The sequence below is a fragment of the Oxyura jamaicensis genome (genome assembly GCF_011077185.1).
Source record: "Oxyura jamaicensis isolate SHBP4307 breed ruddy duck chromosome 1 unlocalized genomic scaffold, BPBGC_Ojam_1.0 oxy1_random_OJ106362, whole genome shotgun sequence".
NCBI classification, from domain to species: Eukaryota; Metazoa; Chordata; class Aves; order Anseriformes; family Anatidae; genus Oxyura; species Oxyura jamaicensis.
The window spans coordinates 1-9,943 of record NW_023303208.1 but is presented as its reverse complement, the minus strand read 5'-3'; the positions used below and the strand labels follow the sequence as shown (position 1 = coordinate 9,943).

The following is a 9,943-nucleotide window of genomic DNA, read 5'->3' as shown; positions in this document are numbered from 1 at the left end:
GTTAAATTAAAATAGAATATGCCCCAATATTAATTTCTGGTTGTAATTAAAAGTCCTCTTTTTAAGGACTGCAAAGGACTTTGTTTGTTTTTGAGGGAGAAGGTGGCTGGGTAGCTAGGCAATCACCAATGATGTGAAGTTTAACAAGAGCCAGTGCTGGATCCTGCACCTGGGATGAGGCAATCATAGATATATGTACAAATTGTGGGATGAGAGACTGGAGAGAGGCTCAGCAGAAAGGGTCCTTGGGGTTTTGGTCAATGGAAAGTTGAATATGAGTGAGTGTGCCCTGTCAGCTAAAAGAGACGACCATATCCTAGGGTGCATCAAGCACAGCATTGCTAACCCATTGAGGGAAGCGATTTTCCCACTCTGCTCTGCACTGGTGTGGCCTCACCTTGAGTACCAATATGCAGTCTTGGGCACCACAATATATGGACATACAACTATTAGAGGGTGCCCAAAGGTGGGCTACAAAGATGGTGAAGGGTCTAGAGGGCAAGTCACTTTGACTGTTCAGCCTGGAGAAGAGACTGAGGGGAGACCTCGTGTTGGCCCACAGCTCACAAGGAGAAGCAGAAGGGCAGGCACAGATCTCTTCTCTCTAGTGACCAGTGACAGGACCTGAGGGAACAGCATGAATCAACGTCAGGGAGGTTCAGGTTGGATATTAAAAAATGTTCCTAACTGAGAGGATGGTCAGGCACTGGAACAGGCTCCCCAGGGAAGTGGCATCAAACCTGTCAAGAGTTTGAGAAGCGTGTGGAGCCAGAAGTTGGACTTAATGATCCTTTTGGGTCCCTTCCCACTCAGGATATTCTAATTCTCTGATTTTTTCGGAGCTATCACTGAGAGATACTGTCCTTCCAAAAATATGTTACCTCTTGCTTAAAAGGGTGCTTTCTGCTGGAAGTAGGAAACAGGACCATTCCAATACTTTAAGAACCACGTTGAAAAAATTTAATCAAGCCAACTTCTAGGTGTTTTTCAACCTTGAAAGTACACGTTCATTTAGCTCTAAAATATTTGAATAATTCATTACAATTTATTGCAACAATATTCAAAGTATCCCCAAATATACGATTTCTCACCACTACTCCCTATTCTTGTGATGGAAACACAATGCTGATATTAATAAGCTGCATAACTAGCCTAAGGCTTGACAATGAACTGCAACAGCTTTAGCAGAAGCATTTTTTAAATCAGGCTATTTTAAGATGGACTATCAAACTTTTCCTTTCTCACAGGCTAAAACATTATTTGCAGCATCAAACTATGAAAGAATACATTAAGCACTGACAACCTAAAGAAGGATTAAAAAAAAGAAAAAAAAAAAACACACACTCTTACCATGACTGAATGTGGTCTCTTAAAGTATGCCTGATACTGGAATTAAGGAACTGTGAAATTGGGCAACTAGAAATCAACCTCAGAATTACAGATTCATAGAATTTATGGTTGGAAAAAGCACAGTAGGTAACACAGCCCAGGCCATTTCCAAAACATTACAGCTCTCCAGTCATGTCCTGCAAAGCTTGAGAAGCTCCCCAGAGTTACACTCCTGTGAAAAGAAAAAACTTCCCATGGATTACAAAAATGTAAACCACTTCATTTTCAGTAAAGATTAGATTTTATGACCAGGTTTGTAATCACCAAATCATACTTTATTCAAAATATACAAAATTAGACCAGAAGGGACCTCAGCAATTTATCTCATCCAAGCTCCTGCTCAAAGTAGAGTCAACATTGATCAGGTTGCTCAGGGCTTCATTCTCTATGACTGACAGATAACAAGGCATGATTAATGTATTCAAATACAATATGTGTATCTGAGATGCTTGCAAGCTTTCCTGTACAAAATGCAGCCACCCAAGGTGGACCATCAGCTTAACATATGTCACAAGAACTCTGTGAAATGCACTTACCCAACACACAGACCAAACTCATGTTTTTATACACAGGAAGATGAGTGGCCTTTCACAAAGAATAATAGACAAAAAAAGACCGTCTTCCTCTCTCCAGCTGTTAGGAGAAGGACTGTTGTAATCCCACCAGAAATCTAGTTTTCTTCATATCCATAAGTGGTAGAGGCACCAAACATTGAACAAAGAAAAATTCTTCATTCACTTAAATGTTTACCTTTGATCAGTAAGAATTCAAATTAATCAAGTCCTGATCTATTACCTGATAAATCGAATATGTTTGCTTCAGTAACAAAGACACCGCTAATTTTGCCAGGTACCTTCAACTGGACACAGCTACCTTGTCAGTAATTTTAAGTAAGTAGCTATCTTACTTGCAGAACTTCGTACGTTTTAAAAAGTTAAACAGTTTAAACAGTTTAAACAGTTAAAAGTTTAAAAAGTTAACAACTTACAAAGCATATTGCTGTTTGTTTTGTCAGAACAGTTATGTGTGGAGTGGGCTGAGGGTGGGGCTGCAGCATTTTTACTTCTGGCAAATACAGCTGGTGGTTAACCCCTACCTATGACAACATATCAGATTTACTTGCCTGTTTTTGCTTACTAAATGACTCATTCAATGCACTCAGTCTAGGACAGGCTTATTAGCTGTTTCTTCACCAGACATAAGATAGACCACATTATTTGAAGAACAAATCTTTGGCCGAAACTGCAGGCTCCAAAAAGCCTATCCAAGATATGTATGAGAAGCATAAAAAAATAGTCATTTAGAAAGCACGTATACTACATATATACATTTATAAAGCATACATATAGAAAGCATCACAGATGAGCAGAACAGATGATAGATAAACTTCTTATTGAAAAACTTCAAACCAGCTCACATTAACTTCTCCTCACAGCTCTTCTGCAAAAACTCCAAACAGCCAAGGTGAATTTCAAAATGAGAACAATCTCTTTTTCTGCTCTTCTCCTGACCTATACCCATTAGAACTCCACAATAAGCATATGGCATCTTAATAACTTAGAGTAGCTACTAAGTCATTTGATAGAAATTTCTGATTACGGAATATATATATCCCCAAAGGACACACATCTCCAAAAAGACCAGAATATGTATGTTTGGAAATTGGAAATTAAAGTAAATTTATACTACCTGGAAAGTTTTTTTGTTTAAGAAAATTTTAATTTCTTATTTCACTCCTGCTTGAGATCTCAGCACTGAAAGCAATTTGTTTAATAACACTCAGGTCATAATCAGAGCAATGCATTTCATTACTATGGACAGGAATTCAGTATGAAGAACAATATAAACATTACCAAAGACCACTGTCAAAACAAACTAAACAAGTGCTACTAGCAGAATTGGTGGGGTGGGGGGTTGTTCTGAGGGGTTTGCTCATTCCTCATTTTAAGGCCAAATTCCTCTGGCAACTCTGTCAGGTAGCAATTCCTACAAATCACAGGTTTAACATGGTACTGAAATATAGGCGATTTTTCACTTTTTTCCTCAAAAAGAATGAAACTACATGATGCAATAACGCTCAATTCTTTAAATCGCTGAAGAGTTCAGTCCTTTTAGTGTTTTATTTTTGTAATTTCCAATTCTGTAATTTGCCTCATAGCAGTATGTTGTTTGTAATGAAAAGCTTCTGCAGATTTTAAAAACAGCTAGCTATACAGTAAAATTGAATGGAAAAAAAATCCTACAAAGATAGCATGATCCATGTGGTTAACATTCACTTAGTTGTTTGTTATTTATTCAATGAGGAGTTCACAGTTACATTGCAGAAAAATAATTAAGTATTGCTTTTTTAAAACAGGAAAGCACATTACAGCTCCTACATTCTGCATTAAAATTTCAGTATTTACCATCTGTTTCTAAGAAGCAAAGTATACACTTAACCAGAGGCAAACATCAACAACACCATGAGGACCTAAGACCAGAGAAATTTTTATGACCATTTTTCAATTTGAAACCTTTGACTGTATTAGTAGTTGCAATAAATGTGATCTTCAAGAAAAAATTCAATGTTTATGCCTAAAGCATAACTAATAAATTAGTTATACAATAATAGATTACTAATTGTTTCAGAGATACTCAAAATTCTTCTACTATTAAGAAATATGTTATTTCAAGCTGAGTACTCATTACTTTGAATAACCTACAAGTATTTAAGGAGGCATCAAAGTCTTCTGGCTGGAATCACAGGTAAACACTAGGATGATATTTTAAGAAGAAATACAAGCTTTTTGTCTCTTCAGATAATGTAATGCCCCCCCCCCCAATTGAAATTAAATTAAATTTTCTACTTTTAGAAAGGTAGGGGAGTTTATGCTTCTCAGTTAGATTTTTTTTCCCCTCCCAAGTCTGGTAGCATTTTTAATCACAATAAAAAGCTTTAAAATTTCCAGAAAAAGAAAATTAAGGACTTTGGAAAGTATCATTTAATATTATTCAAATTAATGAGCTGTTGCCAAAAGCAAATTAATAGAAAAACGTGCGTGCTATATAAGTACAACACAACTGGAGATCACAGATGCAAGGCTTAATTTCATGCTACATGAGAAAATGAAAGTCTACTTTTTTTTTCCTTATGGCATCTAAATCTCTGTAGGCATACAGACTTGTATCTGTACATGCCAGTTCTCAAAGAATGTTTAGAAGGGACTGTATTACATCAAAGTTGGTAGGCTGAGACTGAAAAAAGAGTATTTTGCTCCTTTAATAAAAAGAACTGCTTTTTTATCCTTCAATCAGATGGACAATACCTTTCCATACAAAGAGGTTCAAGGGCTGTATGTACAACCTTCATCATTAGACAGTGAAAAATAGGTATCAACAAAATGCCAATGTGTATTTAGTCATATAATGGGATGTAAGAAATATCCATCATCATGAATCAGTTTGCACTTCATCAATGAAAGGCACAGTAATACAGCAGTTGGTGTCTGGATTTGATCACACAACAGAAGTATGTCCAATCAGGTATTAAAGGAAGAGACTTCAAGGTCATAAGGAAAAAAAGAAAAAAGTACACCGTATACAGTGTATCCAGTCCTTTAACTGATCCCTGTTACATTCAAGGGGGCTCAGGTGAAGAACACAACACAGAACACGTCACAGGAACTTACTCCCAGTAACTGAGGTTCATTTCAATCCCAGCACTGGCTTAATTTTTTTTGTTTTTTTTTTTTAATAAAAAGATAATGAAGTAAGAAATCAGATGCAAAGCCACCTATTTTACAGTAGTAGTTGCTTATATTACAACTGATTCAATTGAAATCTATGTGGCTGTGTAATATTCTTTTCCACAGTCCAAATGAAGTACAGTTGAATATATTCAAGGAATCATGGAAAAATTTAGTTTGGGCATCCTCAGGAGGACACAACCACACCCAAAAGCACATCTACGTTAGGCATCATGTTGTTTAAGGCCATATATACAGTCAAGTTTAGAATATCTGCAACAAGTCTAGTCAAACAAAGTAATGATAGTCAAGCACTAGATGACACAAACAGAATTTTCTTTTCCTATTCATCTGTTCATCTATTTGTTCATCTATTTGACAACCGAAGTGTCTCTAGAAGGTTTCAAGACTTAGAACTGAGAACAGCACATTAGGAAATGCTACAAAAGTCAAACACTGATTTGCAAAATAAGATATGTAAAATAAAAGTAAATAGCTCAATTTTTTCAATCCATTCCCAGACAGAATTTAAGATTCATAAAAACTTACAAAAAAACTTCACCCCTTAATTCTTTTCTTGGGACTCAGCTTCAATCTGAAGTGTCCAGATCCTGTAAGACGCAAATAAGATTCTACGTCATATACATTTCATATCTAACTTCATAACTACTTTTGAAATTATAGTATTCGCATGTAATACAGTGCTGTATGTAATAAAACAGTGGATGGAAAAGCTTCAGCAATTATACCAGTTTACTGTAATAAGAACGACTTATGCCATCTACAAGACTTCTATAACTGCCTTTCCCAATCTTAAGAAACACTTTTAGAAGAAAATAAACCACATTATAAGATTAAACACCAATATATACACCTTTTATAAATATAATAAATCTTCAAAAAATTTTCAAAAAGTTTATGCAATCATAAAGAAAAGTTCTTCTTTCCTTGACTATAGTTCTTAATATGGAAATTAAAATAAAGATATTATTCACAAACCAAACTCTCATCTGAAAGGTACTAAACAATATGAGCAAAAAATCTCTAATACCTATTATTTATGGAATTTAAGAAAATCTGCAGAATCAATGTAATTTTTTTTAAAGAACTTTTTAAAGAGCTTTGTTTTAAACAATTCTTAAAGCAAGAAAAAAAGCAACAAAGTGCAAATTCCAAGTCCATTTAATTACCCTAGATTGACACAGCTTCACAAAAAAAAAAAAAAAAAAAAAAGTAATAGCTCCATTTTCACACAAAAGAATTAGCTCTGATAGCTCCCTACCAAGAAGGTAGGGACTGTTTTTTCAAATTCACCTAAGACAGGAAGAAAAACATGACAGTTTTGTATGGAAAATCTACTCAAGAACTGGCAATTGCTCAAACATAACCTAGAAGAAACTAACATCAGAAAACTAGTAAAATCATATTCTATGAAAGGTGATTTCTGAAAAGCTATTAAGAAATGTATTTGTAAAAGGTACAGTACACTAAAGTAATTTATAATGCTATTACGTGAGTGACAAAGAACAAAAGGAGATAGACTGCAGAAAACTCAGCAGAAAGGGACCTGGGGGTGCTAGCTGACAGCAGGCTCAGCACAAGGCAGCAGTGTGCCCTGGCAACCAAGAGGGCACACTGCATTTTGGGGTGTATTAAACACAGCATGGCCAGCCAAAAGAGGTGATTCTCCCACTATACTCAGCATTGGTGCAGCTTCATCTTGAATATTGTGTGTAGTTCTGGACTTCACAATATAAAAAGGATGTTAAGGTCCTTGAAAGTGTCCAGAGGAAGGCAACAAAGCTGGTACGAGGGCTGGCAGGCAGTTCCTGTGAGGAGAGGCTGAGGACACTTGGGTTTCCTTGTCTGGAGAAAAGGAGCTGAGAGGTGACCTCACTGCTCTCTGCAGCTCCCTGAGGAGGGGAGTGCAGAGGGAGGTGCTGGTCTCTGCTTCCTGGTCACCAGTGACAGAATATGAGGGAACAGCACAAAGCTGCGACAGGGAACGTTTTCAGACTGGACATTAGGACAAAATTTCTCTGTCAGGTGATCAAACACTGGAACAGGCTTCCTAGAGAGACTGTCAACACCCCATGCCTGTCAGTGTTCAAGAGGCATTAGGATAATGCTCTTAGTAACATGCCTTTTTTTTTTTCCCCTGAAGTGGTCAGGTAGTTGCACTTGATCTTTGAAGACCCCTTCCATCTGAACTGCTCTAGTTTCTAAATTCAAAAACAGACTGGAAGGAAAAAAAATAGTAGCAGGAAACAAAAAAAAGTGCAATATTAGATAAAAACTGCACAACTTCCACTTATTGCTCCTCAACTCATATATACATACTTAAAACTAACACAAATTGGTGTGCATTTATGTATAGGAAAGAATTAATAAAAATCAGAACATAAGTGTTTTCACCTAGATTAATAAAAAGGTGTCAGCCCCAGGCCAATGTCTAAAATACTACTCTGCTTGTGATTCTGAAATAATTGAGTTTTACTTCAGTGTATTTCCTGAGGTAGAGATCTACCACACGCATGGACAATTTTTGTCTCTATACCAGACCACAGCCCATGGACCACAGGGACATTCCATGTGTAACCATACGTACTCAGGACAGAATAATCCAGAAGAAAAGACTGCAAGTACCACAGTGGTACTTTTAGCATATATTTCAAATTAGAAGGCTGCACAGAGAAGATCTGTATAGCCTGTTTTCCAAGTGTTCTGGTCACTGAGATCTATGGTCATGGAAGGACAAAAGCAAACAAACAAACATACGACTCTCTATCAAGACAAAGACGGACTTAATTCCAGAGGGCTACCTCTTGACATAAGCAGTTTTAGTAACATTTACTTTTTCACTGAGGATTTTACCTGCCCATGAATCTTTATCAGTTTTTCCCAACTTTTAGAATGTACTCTTTAAAATAATATCGACTTTTTCATTCTTGGTATCCAAAGATGAGTTCAAAATAAGACCATTTTAAAACCAGCAAAAGTATCATATTAAAATACAGCTCCAGAATCAACGGATACTTTTTCAGAAGACTGAATTCTAACAACTTAAGATTTTATAGAAAGTCCTTCCAAGGTTTCCAGTAATAATTTTTCACCATAATTGATTTCTTGTGACCAGAGCACAGAAATTTTTAGTTTCATTATATAAAAAAAACACGCAGTTTACTAATTTTAAATTTTCTTTAATATCCCTCTAAAAACTTTATACATCACAAATATCTTTTCATTTAAAAGGCCAAAGCATTCACAAAATATATACAAACTCCTATGACAATTTTGATAAAGCTGATATAATGAAAATCTGTTGTGCTGTCTAGAAAAGCCACCCCCAAAATCTCAAAAATAGTTAGAATTGAATAGCATTTTGAATTAAACATCTATGTTATGCACAGCCAGGCATGTACCTATAATTAATCAACATTGAGTCCAGATGAACAATCTAGGTGACTGTGATTCAGATTGCTGCTACTCAGGAGCCCTGGAAATATATCTGTATTCAACAAATAGCTAAGAGAAGTATGACTTGTCATCCACTAACTGGTTAATGAAGATCAGCAAGCAATTGCCCTGAAAATGCTGGAGCAAAATGACCATAGTAGGCTTTAATAACTAACTCTCACATTTAAAGAACTCTTATTGCAATAGGAACCATAAAGTTGGAGACAATCCTCTTAAATGACAGACTGTTTTCAGACTTACACAGGGACAGGACAAGATGCACAGGAGAAAGTCAGAATAGTGAGTTTTGACCAGATATTGGAAAGGGTTGCCCACAGACATTGTAGACACTCCATCCCAAAAAATACTCAGACTTGAACTATAAAAGCCTCTGAGCAATCTACTTTAATTTATCCTTCTTTAAGCAAAGTTCTGGAGTAGAAAAACTCCAGACTTCCCTTCCATCTAACGTCCATGGTTCAATGTTTTACACTTTATTCAGAATAATATAGTAATATAACAACAATAATACTTACAACCTCTAGAATCATAGAAGTGGAGACCAAAAAAGTGAATCCACCCTTGAGATCATTTTCCAGTTAAATTATACTACTGATATAATAACCAACTTCTGTTTAAGATCATTTTAGGATTTGGTTTGCTAACAAACCAACTTCCAGAGAGAAGCAGAAAACAAAGTACCTCTAGAAGTCTTCACTACCATAGGGGGAGCAAAAGTACCAAAATCCTAGTGAAATATTTTCATCGTGAATTTAAAACAAGTCTCAAGTGAATCTCTTTATATCTTGAAGAAGGCTGAGGAGATGTCAACATGAAAAGAAGTTTACAAGAAGAATTTATTCTCTGGTAGTAACAGAAAACCGTCATCGATTAATTTGCTCAAAATCCTTCCAAAAATCATTAAATTGCATGATTGAACTGTAAATATGGTAAGACATTTACAAATTGCAAAATCGCAATACTTTTTCTTTTTTTTTCCCCCAAAAAATAGAAAGTTAACGTTTCATAACAAACAAATGGCTTTTTGAGACAGTTTAAGATTTAGGAATCTCTATCTTCGTCTTGGTCTTGACAGATGCAATGCTTCCTTCTTTCATGCTTCTCTCTCAAAAGAATAGAGAGGTTATCAATTCAAGACAGGAAATAGTTTATGCAACAGGACATTCCAACTATATATTTACTTTTTGTATATTGCTTATTCATGTAACACAGCATTTTTTACTTGAAAAGAAATAAATAAATGGTACAAAAATATCCACTGTTGCAAGTTTTGGAATGCTAAGGTGTACAGTGGTCTTTTTATTTATTACAACCAGAAATTAATATTGGGGCATATTCTATTTTAATTTAAC

The 9,943-nt window shown here is 35.6% G+C and overlaps 2 long non-coding RNA genes across 2 annotated transcripts; one reads left to right on the top strand and one right to left on the bottom strand.

Moving 5' to 3' along the window:
* Positions 1-2,373: 2,373 nt before the first annotated feature.
* Positions 2,374-6,967, bottom strand: LOC118156883. Its single transcript, XR_004746480.1, has 3 exons — positions 5,664-6,967; positions 5,192-5,193; positions 2,374-2,649 (listed from the first exon to the last, which is right to left on the bottom strand). It is a non-coding gene; the product is annotated as an uncharacterized LOC118156883 (long non-coding RNA).
* LOC118156884 lies at positions 5,671-9,169 on the top strand. The gene is made up of 3 exons (XR_004746481.1): positions 5,671-5,727; positions 6,721-6,722; positions 9,158-9,169. It is a non-coding gene; the product is annotated as an uncharacterized LOC118156884 (long non-coding RNA).
* The last annotated feature ends 774 nt before the right edge of the window (positions 9,170-9,943 follow it).